The sequence below is a fragment of the Temnothorax nylanderi genome, unplaced genomic scaffold, assembly GCF_030848795.1.
Source record: "Temnothorax nylanderi isolate EJ_2023f unplaced genomic scaffold, tnyl_v1.0 TNYL_tig0199_pilon, whole genome shotgun sequence".
NCBI classification, from domain to species: Eukaryota; Metazoa; Arthropoda; class Insecta; order Hymenoptera; family Formicidae; genus Temnothorax; species Temnothorax nylanderi.
Genome location: NW_027249261.1, coordinates 220,378 through 238,416, shown reverse-complemented (window position 1 = coordinate 238,416; position 18,039 = coordinate 220,378). Strand labels below are relative to the sequence as shown.

At 36.1% G+C, this 18,039-nt stretch overlaps 2 protein-coding genes across 13 annotated transcripts in view; both read right to left on the bottom strand.

Annotated features, from left to right (window-relative positions):
* The window catches only part of Nca (neurocalcin homolog), a 162,323-nt gene that overhangs the window by 80,881 nt on the left and 63,403 nt on the right, over positions 1 to 18,039 (bottom strand). The window lies entirely within an intron of this gene.
* LOC139778867 (neuronal calcium sensor 2) overlaps positions 1 to 18,039 on the bottom strand; it is a 150,600-nt gene that overhangs the window by 69,840 nt on the left and 62,721 nt on the right. For 2 of the 10 annotated variants that reach the window (XM_071716995.1, XM_071716996.1), the window contains one exon: positions 7,334 to 7,375. The gene's annotated coding sequence lies outside the window, so the exon portion shown is untranslated. Of the gene's footprint in view, positions 1 to 833; positions 1,450 to 3,293; positions 3,907 to 7,333; positions 7,376 to 18,039 lie in introns of those variants that run through there. The other 8 variants (XM_071716993.1, XM_071716987.1, XM_071716986.1 and 5 more) reach the window with 8 other exon arrangements.

The following is an 18,039-nucleotide window of genomic DNA, read 5'->3' as shown; positions in this document are numbered from 1 at the left end:
TTCGTGACGCGAATACTCGAGGTAATTCAACGTATTCTCTAATTTACTCTTCTGTAACATTAAATCCAACTTGAGCACGCGAATCCGCGTTTTTCGTTTACAGCGCCCCAGAAAAGTCACGCTATGCTTGCGGATTTTTTCGCTAATTAACCTTCCCTCTTGATTCTTTTGCCCCGTGAATATTATTGATGGTTACCTGGTTATTTTAACACTTTAAATTCGTTAATATCTTAAGAATTAAAGTCGTTAAGAAATTATTATCGTGCATGCAACGTGACATTTATGATTTCTTTTTTTACGAGAAACCTAAAAGCATCGTCATACTTATATCTTTCTACTCGTTCACTTCAGAGCTGTCTTTATGATATATTAAATAACGATATCTTAAATAACGGACAAATTGTAGTACCTACTACTTTGCTTCATATTGAAACAAATTGTAGAGAAGAGTCAACATATCATTCGTCATATTGTGCGAGAAACTTTGTGTAATAACGTTACCGCGCGAAACTAAAAAGAAAGTACATTTTCGACGAGTTCAATTTTTGACGTTACAGATACGGTAAAGTCTATTTTACGCCGATTGCAGCGTTACTATTGTTATACATACAGATTCCTATACATCTACAACGACTTAAAAACTTAAATATCCATCGTATCGCTTTTAACCTTTACTAAAAATTCGATAGCTGCCCTGATTGAATAGATTACCGAGTAATATACGAACGGCAAAAGGAGGGAAGATAAAGAGGATATCGGAGCTTTTTACGTTCGCTCTATTCTATCCGAAATCGAAAGGTCACGAGGCGTTAATGAACTCAGGAGAAGCTTACCGGTTCAGCGTCTACGTAAATTCCACGATATCTGCGGATGTTACGAATCTCCCAGCGTACGATGTATCCCCTCGCACGTCCAAAAAAAATAATAATAATAACGTTCACTCAATGGCAGGCGATCGTCTTCAAACTCCAAGTCCTCTTCGAACTCGTGCTCTTTCGCGCGCCCTGCGAAGACGCGTAGGACGCGACGATTGGAGAGACGGCCGGGAGATAAGCCTACCCAGAAGATCCAGTCTGGCAGGAACTAACCGATTATCTCACGAGAAGCCGTCGTTCGTCCGAAAAACTGCGACCGCGAGATCGTCGCCGTTGACACGGGCTCTTTCACGACACATGGAACGTACGTTAAGCTCGCGAACGTACGTACCGCTTGCAAGCTCGCAGGTCACTGCTGTGGCAAGCTCGGTCCCCTTCCGGCTCGCGCACCCTCGCGCGCAATTCGCGAGCGCATATTATTCTCACCTCGTCGTCCTGTGGACATCACGGCGACGCGTACAATTTTATGCCGCTGCCCGAGCTACGAGGCTCGAGAGCGCGTTGCTTTTTGCGTATTGCATATTCGCGCGCTATCGATCGAAGCGTCTCGGTGGTGGCCGATAAAGGGCCGCAGCTGCATGGAGAAAGAGAGAGATATATAATATATATGTATATATATATATATATATATATACATATATATGTATGAGAGAGAGAGAGAGAGAGAGAGAGAGAGCAAGCCGCGTTTAACCCATTACCCCGTCCGGTTGCATTAACCGTTCGTGCTTAAAGTTTAAGCGTGGGCTTAAAGCGCGGGGATCGACGGATATTTGTACACAGCCATGTATGGGTCGAATTTAATATATGGCAGCGCTTAAGATTTCAAGCCCGTCGGAGCAACAGGCCTGCTGAATCGATCGTGATCCGGATGCCATTCTTTTCTCTTTTTTTCTTGTGTTTGATATAAGACGCGTTGGAACGATGGAATTGCTTATTTATGTAACAACGGGAGAGGAATGCGATTCCGGTGTATCGTATGGTTTCTCTTTCCTCGTATTTACGTATCAACGTATCAACGTGGGATGTGTTGTATGCATAAAAATAGGATGAAACAAGTTGCTTATCGATGTAATTATTATCGCGGTATAAATAGATACGACGCAATAAATCAGTCTCTAGAATCTCATTCCGTGTTTCCCGGAAGTTCTGTGGAAACCGCGGAGTTTTACTATCATAAGTAATTTCCATTCAATTTTCTCTTTGCCAGAAGTTAATCTTAAGTTTAATTAACGCAGTATTTAATATTACAAAAACTGGCAGTAGTTTACCTTGATTACTCCTGTCACAGTTTAATAATATTTTACGTGTAGCTCGATACTTCGATTGAAAGCGACATTCTGAGAACTTTTCTCATTTTGGAGTGCAAAGTTCAAAGTTCGCAGCTGCGAAAAAATATTATTCGTAAATCTGAAAATTATTTGAAAAACAAAAGGATATTGAATCAAAAAGGATATTGTATTTCAAATTAAAAAAAAAACGAAAGGCAATGTAATACTATTTTATATAATAACGAATATAAATGGGGGAAATTCCTTTATTGTAGTTTATTGTTTCACGTCGTTCATGTTCCTATTCGCTTCCAAAAACTTTTCAAACACATATGATTCTTGCATGATTTATTTTGATAAAACTCTCGCCGAACGACCCATCACGAAATGACTAATCTTCCAAATCAGCAGTCTGACGTGAGCAGAAAGCCAGATCTAATCGTACGACCTTAATTCCCTTTAAACTATTTATTTCTCATTCGCTTTGCGTGCAGAATGTATGAGCTGACTTCGGAAAGTTCTCAACAGAACAGGGTAACAGAAACAGGGCACGGCGCAACGTTGCTCTATCCTGCCTAGTCTCATCCGAAGAGGCGTCAGTTCTAAAACGCTTAGACAGCGACTCAGCCTCGTTCGTATACTCGACGTTCGCCAGCTCGACAGTTTACTCGCGAATTCCGGAAACTAAACGGGAGAGAAGAGGAGAAAAGACGGAGAAAAATCGAGGGATTTTCTCGCCCTTTTCCTCAGTATGCCTTGGAGGACCACCGGACACATACCGGCGAACACAAAGTCTCCCTTCTGTCTTCGGCACTTCAACCCGGCTGTGTCGGTGCTCCCAGTCATCCCCCGTCTCTCTTCTCTCCTCTCGTCCCTGTGCTAGTGTCCCTCGCTAATTAGTCTTACACTCACGTCCTTGTAGGGAAACGGGTCGCTACTCCAGAGCGTACTATGTCGCGGCTTAAACGTCAGCGCACGTTCCTAAGTGGTCTTTACCTTTTTAGCTCTCTCTCTCTCTCTCTCTCTCTCTTTCTCGCTCTCTCTCTTTCATTATTTTCCATTTATTGTGTAGCGCTCTACGCTACTTTACAACACCGAGATCGCCATTTCGAGTTGATAGCGCGGATAACGGCGTGGCATGGATTCTTACACGCGGTACCCACTATTCTCCCTCGTATCTCTTCGTCGACCGGCAGAAGGGATGCGTGCTCGATCAAAGAGGACGGAACGAGAACGCACGCGAGAGGAGAAACTCCTCTCTAGCTTCCTCGCGATTTTCCTCTCTCTTTCTCTCTATCTCTTTCGTTCTCGCTCCGCGTCCCTCGATCGGACTCTCCTCGTTGACCGTAATAAACAACAACAGTCGACGCGATCACCGCGACACGTCCGGGGATCGATTCGTCGGCGAAGGAGAAATATCGGGGCAAAAAAAAGGGAAAAGGCGCCTAGACGGAATCCTTCTAATACCTGATACGGGAATACGTCAGGGAGAAAGGGAGCGCGGGGAGGCCGAGAAAGTGGACGGATCGACGGAAGCGACTCGCAACAGGCTTTCCGTCCACCGACGCGAAAGAACGCCGGCGCCGCACCACCGTGCGTTCGTCGAGATCTCCGCGATCTTCCGCCGGACTCTACTGGACGCGGTGAACTCGCGTTACTATTTTTTTTTCTTTACTCAGGCGCGTGAAGAACGGCGCGTTATCCAGCGTGTACGAGTGCGGTGGAGGTACTAGATAGAGCGAGGCGAAAGCGGCGGAGCGAGGTCTCTCTCCCCGAGACTGATCCTGCGTGTTGAACGACAAGCGGCCTCCGCCGCCACCGCCGCCACCATCGCCGCCGCCACCCGTCCCCACCGCCGTAAGGCTCCTCATGGCCTCCAGCGTTCCCTCCTCCTTTCCAACCGCCCCCTGCTGCTCCCCCGCCGATAGTTTCCCTCGGCCCGCGAAAGCTCCCACCTCCTTGTGTGTGCGCTTTTCTCTCCGTTCCCTCTCTTTCGGCCTATCATTCCGTCGCTTCCGTCTCTATCGTTCGCGCCCGCACGATTACGTATCTTCCGCCGCTCTTCGGCACCTCCTACCGGAGTTCCGTTCTCCACCACCTTCCGTCGCATCTGACACCATCGGCGCGACGCGACGCGACGCGACGCGACGCGACGCGACGCGACGCGACGCGAAACGACGGTGACGGTGTCCGCTAATGTTAATTAATCGTTGTCGTACGAGCAGCTTTAGGTACCGCCGCACGCGCTGCACGCGTGTAACAAGAACGCGAGACCGCTTGAGGATTACGGTTACGGTTTCGCGGTAAGATTTACCACGGCGAGAATTGTCGCGAGTTACGCGGAACAGACATTGCGTTGAGTTTTCATTGCGAAGGGTCCTGCGGTGGAACTTCATGAAATATCAAACTCCTGTTTATCACAAGCGCATTGAAGTTAAAAAAAAAAGATCACCTCGAGTGTTCTTGTGTTCAACAACTTTTGCACATTTCTATCTCTGATCGCAAATAGAATAGTAAAAAAGAAAGAAAGAAAACAAAATAATCATCGCTTATTAAGTTATTGATTTTAAGTTGTATATGTAAACATTATAATGTATGCACTCGTGTGCGTCGTATTACCGATATACTTGTTAAACGTCACTGATTTGATCTACTTGTATTATACGTGAAACATGGATTATTCTCCATGAGTTTATATTTAATGAAATCTCATTTGAAATATAGTTTCAAGCTAAATTTTCGATGCTGTAGACACGGGAAAATGTGCCATGCACAAAATCATGTTTCCATTATCAAAAGCAAACATGAAGATTGTTTTTACTCGATTTTCATTTGTAACGTCAAAACGTGAAATTACTAAAAATTTTTCAACGATTTCAAAGCCATGTTTTCAAACATCGTTATAAAACCAAATTAATATTGGTTTAAACCAGGTACTGAAACGTCGATATTTGTTGAAAAAACCATATTTGTAAAATTTTCATACTTCAAATTTTTATGCTTTTAAAAAATAATAACGGTTTCTTTATTACAGTTTTCTTTCAGGATTGTAGTTAAAAGGTCAAAATGACACGTATGCACTAGATCTCCAATTTCCTAGAAATGGGAGAGAGAAGTTATTTTTTGGACAGTTACTATGTACAATACAAAGCACAGTATCTCTCTTGCAGAAAAAATATAACGTAAATTTCAGAACACGCGACCAATTTAATTAACTTTCGTTCCGTTATTTTACTCTTTCAGAATAGCACAAAATCTGCATGGCGTCAAAAAGAATTAATTCTTAAGAATAGTAAAAAGTTAATTACATTAATATCATATTGTCTTTTTCGATGTGGTACTAAAACCGGGTATTTAAAAACTAATATAAAAAATATATGCCGAGTGTTATATTTTACTGTCGTACATAATAACCAAAATAAAAACAAATTGGAACAAATACATAACTTTCTAAGATTATCCCGATATTATAACGATAAAATAAAGCAACATTAAATTATTATATTGGTTAAGACATTAATGAAATTGGATCTCTTACTTTCCTCTCTCTATAACACAATGCAAAGACTTATTATAATCGAAAACGGTTAAAGAGAGTTCCCCAGTAAAGAACTATAATAACTATATTTAAATATAACTACATTATTGGAAACATAGACATTATTAATATCCATAATATATTCATGATGTACATTTCAGAAAGGGGATTAGGAAAACGTAATAAGATACATAAAAAAGATTTAGTTATACAATTGTATGTATCTATTATATGTTAATTTATGAATTTTTTTCTTTCGTAATTCTTCTTATGAAATAATTGCAGGAAGCAAGGATTAAAAATTATCTCGAAAAAAAATCTAATATTAGTCGTATATTGTTGATAGTGATGAATGGATATCCACTGTTAGAAAAATTATGATTGGAGAACTTACTCTGCGCATGACTTTACGCTGACGCTAAGCAGTGAGAAATTCAGCGCGATTTCGCGCTCTAACGAAGATAAACGTGTGTCGTAAATCACTGTTGTAATATCCCAGGTCTTGTAAACGAGATAACGAACCTATGGATTAATAAACACGATGTAGGTGGAATCAAATGTATAACTAACTGTCGAGAACTTTGTCGGAAACAGTCTGATTTCGTTGATGCGAATCTAGATGGTCGCGTACACGACAATTACATTCGATATGCCATATTTTGATGGGGCATTTTCTGTCATACGAGCAATTTCGAAAATGGTGTAAATTCAATCTTCAGATTCTATGAATTTTAAACAACATACAATGCACCGAGTTTGGAAAGATTTTCAGATATTTTTATATTTACTTTATATTTTATATTTGTTTATTTTGTATTTGTGCACTTTCTTTATGTAGATAAGTAATTTGCATTACAGACCTACTTTACCGTGTCTGACGATACAGACGCGACGTTTGCTTCGATTCAAATCCCGAACGCGTCACGTTTCGTTACAAAACATCAAAAGTCGAATTGTCTGGCGCAATGTCAATTCCCATGCAAATAATATCTGTCTCGCTCTATCAAAAATCGATTATCAATGTACACTGCGCCGGGCATGCGATTTCGTGCGGGAAGCCAAATAGTCATATGCCACTCGTTCCGCATCGGGTCAACAGAGCTGAAAACGGATTCAAATGACAGAACCCGCGAGTCATCGTGTGATGTAATTAATATCGATTAACGCTTCGCTGGTGAGCTCCGAACGCAATGTGGGCCTACACCGCAATCGAGCCGCAGCTGCGGAGAGAAACTACCTAGGGCAAGCCCGCACCCCGTAGTCGTGAAATGGAAAAAAAAGAACGTAAACACAATTTTTCGCGCATCGTTTGCGTGCGAACGATACGCGTTTCCAAGCGTTTTCCTCGCGGCTTTGGAACAGAATCAATAGGTGGTTTGTTGTTCACGTATTATAACGTATCATATATATTAAGCCAGCGGCACACGGAGCACGTTTTCCTGCTGGATTGCTCGCGATCTAGTAAATTACTAGAAATCCTGAGTGTTGAGTGGTGCAATTATTGTAATTTACTAGATCGCAAGCAATCCAGCAGGAAAATCATGCACCGTGTGCCCCTGCATATACATCTTTACGTACTTATATTTGCCTATGCTTTTCGCATCCATTATCTCGCAAATTAAAACAAGATATGTATATAATTTGTCACTCACCAATACGATGCGCAGCGGCGGAATTGCGATACGAACATTGACCTGTAAAGACAAATATATCCAAAAATATAGCGATGACCAAAATTACAAAATAATTACTGCGCACGTATAAAAATAATTGTAAATCAATCCTCGCAAGTATCAAAGTTTCAATAAAATAATAAATTAACTATTCACCCCGTGGTTGGCACGCCATCGCCCAATATCTCCTATAAGCTTTCGTTGTTCTTTCACAGCGTTTGCACAAAATATTCGAAATTCGCAAAAAAATTAACTATATGATCGCGGACTAATTATTAAAATACCTCAACTTGATATCGTGCAATACGATACAACAACTAATTAAGACGCGATAATTTATGTCTAAAAATATATAATTAAAATATAGTATTACACACATTTTCGAATACTTAAATCCAGAAATATACGTATTAAAGGAAGCTTAATGCGAAATGTACATATAGTATTAACAAATTCATATTTGATACGCTTTTCTATTATTTAAATCACTAGATATGGCATTTAAATAAAACGCGATATATTCGAATCCGTTTAAGAAATATCGTTTTTGCAAATATCATAATAAAAGTATAATCTATATAAACATCGTCCCCTCTACCGCTTCGATCTCTCTCTCTCTCTCTTTCTCTACTCCGAATGACAAAATCCCGAGATATCTACTTCGACAAGTAGTTGCCGCCTCGATTCGTTTACGAGTCGCTAATCGTGGACGATAATCAAGCGACTGATAATTGCTGACTGTTCACAGGAAACAATCACGTTTCGTGAGATAATAACGCGATGACACACGGAGTGGCTCGCGGCACTCTATCTTCCCACACGAGACTTGCCGCGCAAATAATAGCGCGGCGACCTAGCTTGCATAAACATATATAGCGCCGCGCACGAAAACAAAATGCTGAGTTATTTGACGTACATTTCAGGAAATATTTATAAAGCACTATAAAATACGAATACGTGCGTATATGTTCTAAGGTAGGATATCCTGTCTAAAATAGATCTAATATATATTTATAAACTATAAATTTTGTCCTTTGTTTTATGAATTTGTTACCATCATTTAAGAACGGTTCATTCTGTCTAAATATCTCGGAAGTCCAATATTTATCTGAGTAATTTAATATTGGTATAGTAAAAATGGACTTTGTGAAGTTTCTTTTAACTTGCGACTTTTTGCTTGTTGATTTACATTTCAAATGTTTTCACCACCGTTATTATGCATTCGTCTCTTCTGATAAATGATACATCAATTGGCTGTGAGTTAATATTGACAATAAATAGTACATTTGGTATAATATTGATTTTATCTTTTGCCTAAACAAGCCTAAGTAATTTCGGAATTAAGAAGCTGATAAGATGGGAACAATCATTTTCAATTATATTTTCACTGTTTTCAATTCACATTTCATTATAAAAGTTCGACAATTAAAGACAGATTTTATAATTAAATAATAAAAATAATTATGTAACATATTTATGTTGAATTTATTTTAAAAGATACGAGGAAAGAGGAGAATGTGTATGTGTGTGTGTAACAGATAATTTTTCTGATATACATGGCATATGTATAAAATATACACATGTCGTTTGCGAATCAGCGAAAACTATCAATGAGAGTAAACTAGTTTTCACGAGTGTTTGAATTTCACCAGAAACGCACGCGGATTTAATACTGACATGAAGTTTAACATAACTAATCCTGTCATGTGCTTTATATCGAGCAAACGAGAGAAAAGGAGAAAGAGAGAAAAAAGAAAGGGAAAGCGAGAGAATAAGAAATAACTGAAAAAATACAACCATGCAGGATATCCTGAACAAGCGTAAAAGGAGGAAATATTAAAGTAGAAAACTGTTTCACGTATACCGGCGAAAAACGTGAAAAAGTCAAAAGACCAGAGAAAAAAATTTACGAGTTTATTATAAACTTTGGAGAACTTTCTGTGAAATAAAGATAATCCTATGGAGAACTCCTTGTAAAATAAAAATAATTATACGCATAATATTCAGAACGCATATAAAATAATGAGATTAAAGTATTAAGAAACAAGGAACGGACAGTCACACAGCATTAAATGTACATAAAAATTGATCTTATATTCTATCATTATAAAATGTACGTACTTATAGAACACATATCAGTGTTACAATATTACAATATCAATTATGAAGTACAAAATAGTTATACATATATTTTATGTGTGTGTGTGTGTGTGTGTGTGTGTGCGTATTATGAGCGGAATAATAATTATTATGTTGTATGATTAATAAAAATAACTATTTCTTGAAGCAAAATTTAAATCGATTACGTCACGTATCAAAACATTTGTAATTTTCTACTTTCAATTAAAAGCTGTCGCGGAGTAGCTTTAAATTGCTTCTACGTCGATATGATGCAACCTTGCATCCGTCGCGACGAATCTATCTATCCATATAACTCGCTTGCCAAAAAATTGGAACGCGCATCCAGTATTCTTTCCGAATGGCCTTTTAATTTTCTGCACCAGCGATTGTCGATCGCACGAGAGGAAGGTAGAGGGCCCGCGTTATGTCGTGCGTGAATTCATACTGCAAGAGAATGCGCGACGTATCGTTGTATGCGTACGGCTCTTCTTTGACATTGCACGCTTTCATTTGACATCAATTTGCTCGTGTGCAGAAAAAAAACCTTTATCAATTACGTAGAAGATATGACGTGATATTTAGCGAGTAGAACGTGTGTATGTCGCTGCATCTATCGTGTATGAAACATAAGCGGCGTAATTGCTCGCAGCTTTGTATTAACATTGCCGTTCGTGATGTCGTGGTATCAATCGCGTATAGGAATTCTTTAACGCGGCAAATAATTCATAACAATTTGATAAATATAAAAGGCAGTTTCAATTGGAATATTGTTAACGTTATTAAATCAACCAAATCAAACTGACAAGGATCTTCTCTCGATTCATTGCTACGGAAATCTTGTTTCCCATGCAAAATATTTTATAGAACATTGTTTAGTTAACGAAAGATATTGAAGATTTGACAATTTTTTTATAACTTTGCGTGAAAAAATTATTGTATGTATCGTGTTTATTTATCTATAGACACACAAACACGGATTTTCTTAAATCAGCATTTCAAGTTACATTGATTTCAATAAGTATTTCTTTTGAATAAGTGCAACTATAAAAAAAACAAGGAACAAGACATTTAAGCCTGATCTACAATGTGTTCTTTGCTTCCTGTTTTTTGCTCTTAACCTCTTTGCGACTATCTAGTATTTCGCAATTCCGTCGCGTAACGCGATGTTTTTTGTTCTCTGTCGCCCAAGATAAAAATTGACGAACTTCAGAAGAGACTAGAAACATCACGTTACGCGACAGAATTGCGAAATACGAGATAGTCGCAAAGAGGTTAAGAACAGAAAACAGGAAGCAAAGAACACATTGTAGATTAGTCTTTAAAATATAGAAAATACATTCTCTATGCAAAGAAACAAAGAAGCGCTTTAACTCTTTTAAACATTTTCCTTTCTACCACAGTTCGTTATCGCAATTGGCAAACGCAGGCGTACAGAGAAAACCAAAGAAATTATATATCTTATATAAATGTTTTTAAAGATATGGGCATTGTCAAGGAATAAATGGAACAAAAACATCGACCTGCGACATCGCCATCGTTATGCCGCAGGAACGGAATTTATCGTAGATCTTTCTGTATCGTTGAGAAATAAAGAGAAAGAGATAAAGTCAGTAAAGAGCCACACGTGCGATCACATACGAGCACAAACGAAAACCTTCGCTCCTATGAGATTCATTCTCGCGTAGAGACCTTTCGTAGTAAAGACAACGAAAGAAGCAAGAAATGCATACTACGCCGAGGAATGTTACATGCTAACAATAAGTACAACAAAACAATTTAAAAGTGATACAGTTTTGCCAGCGTCCACCGAAGCGTTGAATTTAAAGCACTCTGGATAAAAATCAATCTATTAAGAAAAATAATAAAATATGAAAGAGTATTTTACACATATCATATTATTTAAATATATTAGTATATTCAAATTTTCTTACAATAAAGTAATGATTTTGAAAAATTCTCAACTGCAAACAGAGCTTATATTTTACATTTCAAATTCCATCTAAAGTTTAATATAAATGTGAAATTTGCAAAATGTATTTCTAGATAAAAGGTTTTTAAAGATTTAAAAAGATCGCGTGTTTATATACCAAAGAAAATGAACGAGTTAATTAAAAGTAAAGAAAATTTAACGCCTTCTTGTATAACAAAATACCCTCTCTTTTCACTTTTCTAGGAAAAACAGATTTGAATAATATAAAATATGCAAAATACTTTTTGAACTTTAATATTTTTACCTCAAATTTCCTTTTACTTTATTGAAATATGTATTAATATGATACTTCTTTGTACAATATATTTTTTGATGAATGCAGCATTTATTGCCTTTTTTATCTTCTTTGAGAAAAGGTAATTTTGCAATATTACATTTTTCCGGTGTGTAGTAAAAAGCATAATAAAGACGGATTAGCATTAAGGGAGTGCCACTCGTAAAATCCCATGCAATCATCATATTCTAACATTACGTGTGTGACTGTAATTAATTGACAATCACTTAGTAAAATTACTTGTTAAAATTACGCATAATTTTATTTCTCTCAGAACGCTATAAAATTTGTTATAAAGTAACAATAATAAATTTATATATATAATATACATATATATTATTTCACTAAAATAAGGTGAATTTAACACTTCAAATAATTGTCATTTAATATCCGATGATAATCCGATAGCTAATTTAAAGCATAAGAAACGGAATATGCAATATGAATTTATATCATAACGTATGAAATATTTCGATATTTCTGGTAGGTATGTAAACTTGGCTTGTCACGTACAACGTGTTATTGTTTATACAAAGTCACCGCGCTGCCGGATATATACACACGATAGCATGGCAACGCTCAAACAAATGCGTTATCGTGTGCGTATATCGCTTTCAAGGAAATATAATTATTTCTTATGAATATTTAGAGCGTATATCAGTCAGCGTGTTCAACTTCTTAGATTAACAATTCGTATCGAGATAACGATAATTTTTCGAAGAGAATTATATATATTTCACGTTATTTCTATCTCAGTTCATACAAGAACTATTGCAAAAGTATTACAGAACGAGATAGCGACAAGGTCTGAGGATTGTAAATTATTGTTTAATCGCGATATTTATGGTACTATTTTAACATTGCTTGAAATCGAGTCTATTTCGTATCGTGCGTTGTGGGTTCTTACCCGAATGTAATGTATCCATTATTTCCGGATTGAGATGAGCTCGCGGAATAACGTCTATATATAGTTGACAGTCATTTTAGCACAATCGAAGAAAACATATACAGAAATTTAGTGCTCTTTGGTTGCTAATTTATTGCTCTATATTCCGGATTTTGTTGCTGCATTCATTTCGTAAAAAACAGTGGCTGCGTGCTAGCTTAATCTAACGTTAGCACAGCCACATAAAATAACGAAAAAAAAATAAAAAACAAGGACATATTTGTTTAGTATTATTTTGTTGCTTTATTCTCAAATTGCACTATATCTCTACCATGAAACAACTACTCCTAGCTCTACTCCCATCTATAGCTTCTACCTGTTTTATAATTAATTTAAATCAGTAAAAAATACCTTTTTTACAAAGGTAAAAAAAGGCGCTAAGTATATACTGAGGCCACAAGTGGGAAAAATTCAATTATTTTAAAATTTTGCAAACATTTTGGTAGCTTATATCATTAGTAGAAAAGATTGTTAATAAATGCCATGCGAAAAAATTAAATCAAAATTTTGCATCAAGAATTATCGCAAATTTTGACAAATAATATAAAAATGTATTAATTAAATCTGTCAAAACTCGAAATTAGGCCAACTATTCAAATATTAACTTCTCATTCGCGAAGCTTGACATTCGCAATTTTGAGATTACCAGAATCGCGAGAGTGGAGAGATACAAAATTATTACGAAATTCGTGGCTCGAAATTATCACTGGTCGTTATTAATTAAAATTCGCGTAAATTAATAAAAACTTTTATCTCGCTTTGGAATATATTCGTGAATTTCGCATATCACGTCAAATATTCTCCTAATGATTTCTCAAATTATTCTCCACAAATATATATTTGTTAAAAAGGATTGCGAATATGGCGTTCTTTCCTCATTCTTCGATGCGATCGCTGCTTCAGCGAAGGGACCTTGGTGATGCTGTCTCTCGCGCCAGGTATTATAGGTGTAAGCAAATACGCAGTTCGACATAGAATCGTGACAATCTTCACAGTGAACTGTCACAGTTATTTCTCGTCGGTTCCCACGAGATCCATCTGCAATACTTAGTTCGGTGCCCCGTTGAAAATTGAGGATTCCCGTGGAAAGGTTGGAATTAAACTCAAGTTTTCTCGGCAATTCCCGGGAGCAGTGGTTTCGGCAATAAGTCAACAATCACATACAATTTTTTAAGTCACGAAATTGATATATTTTAAGAGAAAATTTTAAATCTTTTCTTCTCATTAAATGTTCTTCCATTGATGTTAATATTAATGCTATTTTAATGATAAAAAAAATAGTAAACATGGATATAACGTAGTTGATAATGTTTAATTACAAATGGATAATGGAAGAACATATTTGTTCGCGCAAATTTTGATGTCCATTATGGGACAATGGGCATGAATATAAGTTATCACGAAAAGATACGGGAAAATTGCATAATATTATATTATGCAAAAATTTGGAAAAAGGTGACCTCCGTTGATTCGCTGCCGAAATGATCGCTATATACGAGCAATTCAAAAGATTCGGAATTCGTTCCCTTCTGGGATCTTTAACGTTCAACGGGTCACTTAACTTTTCTTCACGAATTGATCCTATGGAGCACGACAGAGAAATGGAACTCATGGAGTTCGCTCTCTACTTTGAGAATCCTTCTTCTTTGTGTCAGATATATACCAATGTGCCACTTGGGGAAAGGGCCTCAACCTGGTCAAATCATTGGGTAAGTTATCTTACATTGAACACAGCAATAACGTGGTTTTTGCTTGCGATTTTTTAAGGCTCATGAAGCTATCTCACCGTTGAGAGTAAAAAAGCGGACATTAGATCTCATACACACGACTGCTCGGTTTGTCCTATTATACTATTGAAATTGACATGACAATCACAGATGTGACAATCGCGTGTATATGTTATGAAAATTATTACGAAACATTCGCGACTTGAGCTTATCGGGTTATCGCGAAGTTAGTATTCGCAAAACAATATTTTATTTCGTTCTCGATTCGTTCGATATTGAACGTGAATGTGTTAAATATTCGCTAAAAAAATGTTTACACTACACGGAGAGAATTTTCTCTTAAAATTTACCCTGAAATCATGCATGGTAGTTGTGGAACAACATGTACCACCAAGAATTTTATGTGAGCTATTCTGATTAATATCCTGATTAATTTTACTGAAATATATCTAGGAAATTTCAATAATTTTTCAAACTTTACCAATCTGCTTGGTAATTTTTATCACGTTGTTTGTAAAATGTCTTTTGTATATTTTAAAAATTCCTTAGTTGCCAAGTTGTCCCAAATTTGTAGTGAATTTAAGGGTAAAATATAACAAAAAATTCTCTCCGTGTACATTCCGCGATAAATAACTGTTAGAAGTAATTGCAAACATGAAAGCGTTGTTTCTTGGACGCGATTGTTGCATTGTCGTTTGCGTCCCTTGCGTCAAATAAACGTTAACAAATACGTTCCTGCCGCCAAGGAGTCGTAACAATCTTCATCGTGGAAGATTATTTTCAATGCTCCGTTGAAAATTAAAGATCTCCATTATAGGGACCCAGAATTAAATCGTATAGGTTCTCTTAAATTAAATCCCGGATTCCCGGAAGCAGTGATTTTGACAATATAAACGACAATTATACAATTTTTAAAGTCACAAACTTACAATTAGTATATTTTGAGAAAAGATTTTATTCTTTTTATTAAAAATAAAAATTAAAAATTGAAAAAATTCATAATTTGTAATGATGGTTTCTTTGAAGTAATAACATGATTAAAAATGATTGTACTTTACTCCCTAACTTTTGTTTTCGTATAAGAAATTATTTTCAGGACTGTAGATCTCTCATCAATCCCAAATTCGAAAATTAATTATTTAATACACTCGTTTCGCTAACAGTTAGTCTGTCCATCGTATAATAAAATAGATAAGTATTTTTTAATAAAACGAATATTATAACTTAATAATAGACGAATATTTAAATATTAAAAATATATGAACAAAAAATTGCATAAATTTGCATTATGAAAAAATTTAAGAAAAGGTGACTGTCGTTACCTCGCTAGTGAAATGACTACTATCGGGAAGTCTGAAAGATCCATCAGGATTCGTTATTTTCTGCTTGGGGCTTTTAATTTTCGCGCATTGATCTCATGGGGCCAAAATAGGGCACGTTAAGCTCGCCGTCCCTCTGAGATTCGTCATTCTCTATGTCGAATACTAACCAGCGTGCCAGCCAACGAACAGACCCTAATCTCATCAACTCAGTTGGGCCAGTTATCCTCTATTAAACATGGCAATAACGCGGTCTTTTCTCACGTTTTTTAAAGACTCATTAAAAGACTCATTTAAAGACTCATTAAAAAATTAAAGAATTAACTCCGTTGTAGATTCATTAAAGCAAGCGTTAGATTTTATATGCAGAAAACACCTGTACAAAAGAAAGACTGCTCAATTAGAATCGACGGAAGTGGTGTTGGAGAGCCCTCATAGATCAAGCCCTATTTCTTGCGTTTTACTAAATTATAGTTTACAACCTAAAATTCGAAATCTTTTTTCAATTTAATCAGAAAAATGCAAAATTAAATTTAATCAAGCATTTAATCGCAATAATATTCAGTAAAAATGGAGAAGCCTGTATAAAAAGATAAGATTACTCATGCATCTTTTTAGCAATTATCGCCAAAGTAAAAGTTACGTACGCTAAAGTACGTAAGACTTTTTTGTATAGTAGGAATCTGAGCAATTGATTGAGCTCATTAAATACTCAATCAATCGAACCATTACAGCCGTAAGATAATCGTACCTTCGTTCAACTAGACGATTCGTGCACTTAGCGCGAGACACGATTGTGTTTCTCGATCCGCGTAGAGAAAATCCACGTAATAGAAATAGCGAAAGAGGCAAGAAATGCGTACTACGCCGAAGAAGGTTACTGCTAAGTGCACGATACGATTTAAAAGAAGTGACACGGTTTCGCGGTGAGTATACCCGTCGCAACGTTGAATTTAAAGCACCACGGGATAGATCTATCCGCGTGGGAAAAATGAGGCTGCGAGAGCCGATTATTTCTGAAAGCACCGTAAAAGAAAGTTTTCAAGATAATGAAACCTTTTTCATAGATTACAATCGAGTCGACAGTCAGATGAGAAAATAAAATGACGTTATCAATAGTTGCGTAAAAAAATATAGATTTAATGCTGCTATCAAGTAAAAACGTTAAATGTTATTATTAGGTTGTAACAAATGTGGATGTTATTTCAACGTTTTTTAGATACATAAAATAGATAGATTTCGGAGATATATATCATATATATATAAATCAGAGATGAAAGTTCTGATATGGAAAATGTCGAGACTATAATAGCATTAATAGCTTTTAAACCGGAAGCGTTCAAAGCTTGTGAATCGCAGAATGCTGACAGTTCAGATAAATGGCAATTGTTTATCTACTAAAGGATAGAATCTGGAGATTTAAGCGTTTAAGATTTTACATAATATATCATAAAATATGCTAGAATTTCCAAAATTCAAGAAAATAGAAATACAGATTCCTAAGAATTCTCTTGGTTCGTTGATTCAAAAAGTTCTAGGAAAATAAGAACAAAGTTCAAAGTTAAGATACGAATCTAAGATAACGAGATTTTTCTGCAAAATGAGATTATAAAAGTTTAAAAATGTATAAATTCTGCAGACGGAAATAGCCACAGTATACATATGTATGATTCGATATTCAAATGTTCGTAATCACGTTTATAAAAACGGGTGTTTCAAACAAGAATAAAAAAAAGACAAGTTACTTAAATCACATCTTTTAAAAATAGTTAATTTTGCCAACGACAAGTATAATTATAATTATAGAATGTACAAACATAATTCAAATATTTTGGAAGTTAATTAATGTACGACGAATATCATATCGCACCCCGAGAAAAATATTGTCACAACTCAAAAAATTTCGATTTTGAGTTAAGCCCATAAAAGGTATGCCTGAAATGTTACCTACACGGAGAGAATTTTTTGTTATATTTTACCCTTAAATTCACTACAAACTTGGGACAACTTGGTAACCAAGGAATTTTTAAAATATACAAAAGACATTTTACAAACAATGTGATAAAAATTACCATGCAGATTGGTAAATTTTGAAAAATTATTGAAATTTCCTAGATATATTTTAGTAAAATTAATCAAATCTATTTTATATTTTAATGAAATAGATATTAATATTTCTTATTATGGTGGATATTAATCAGAATAGCTCACATAAAATTCTTGGTGGTACATGTTGTCCCACAACTACCATGATTTCAGGGTAAATTTTAAGAGAAAATTCTCTCCGTGTATGTACTATAATAGTGTC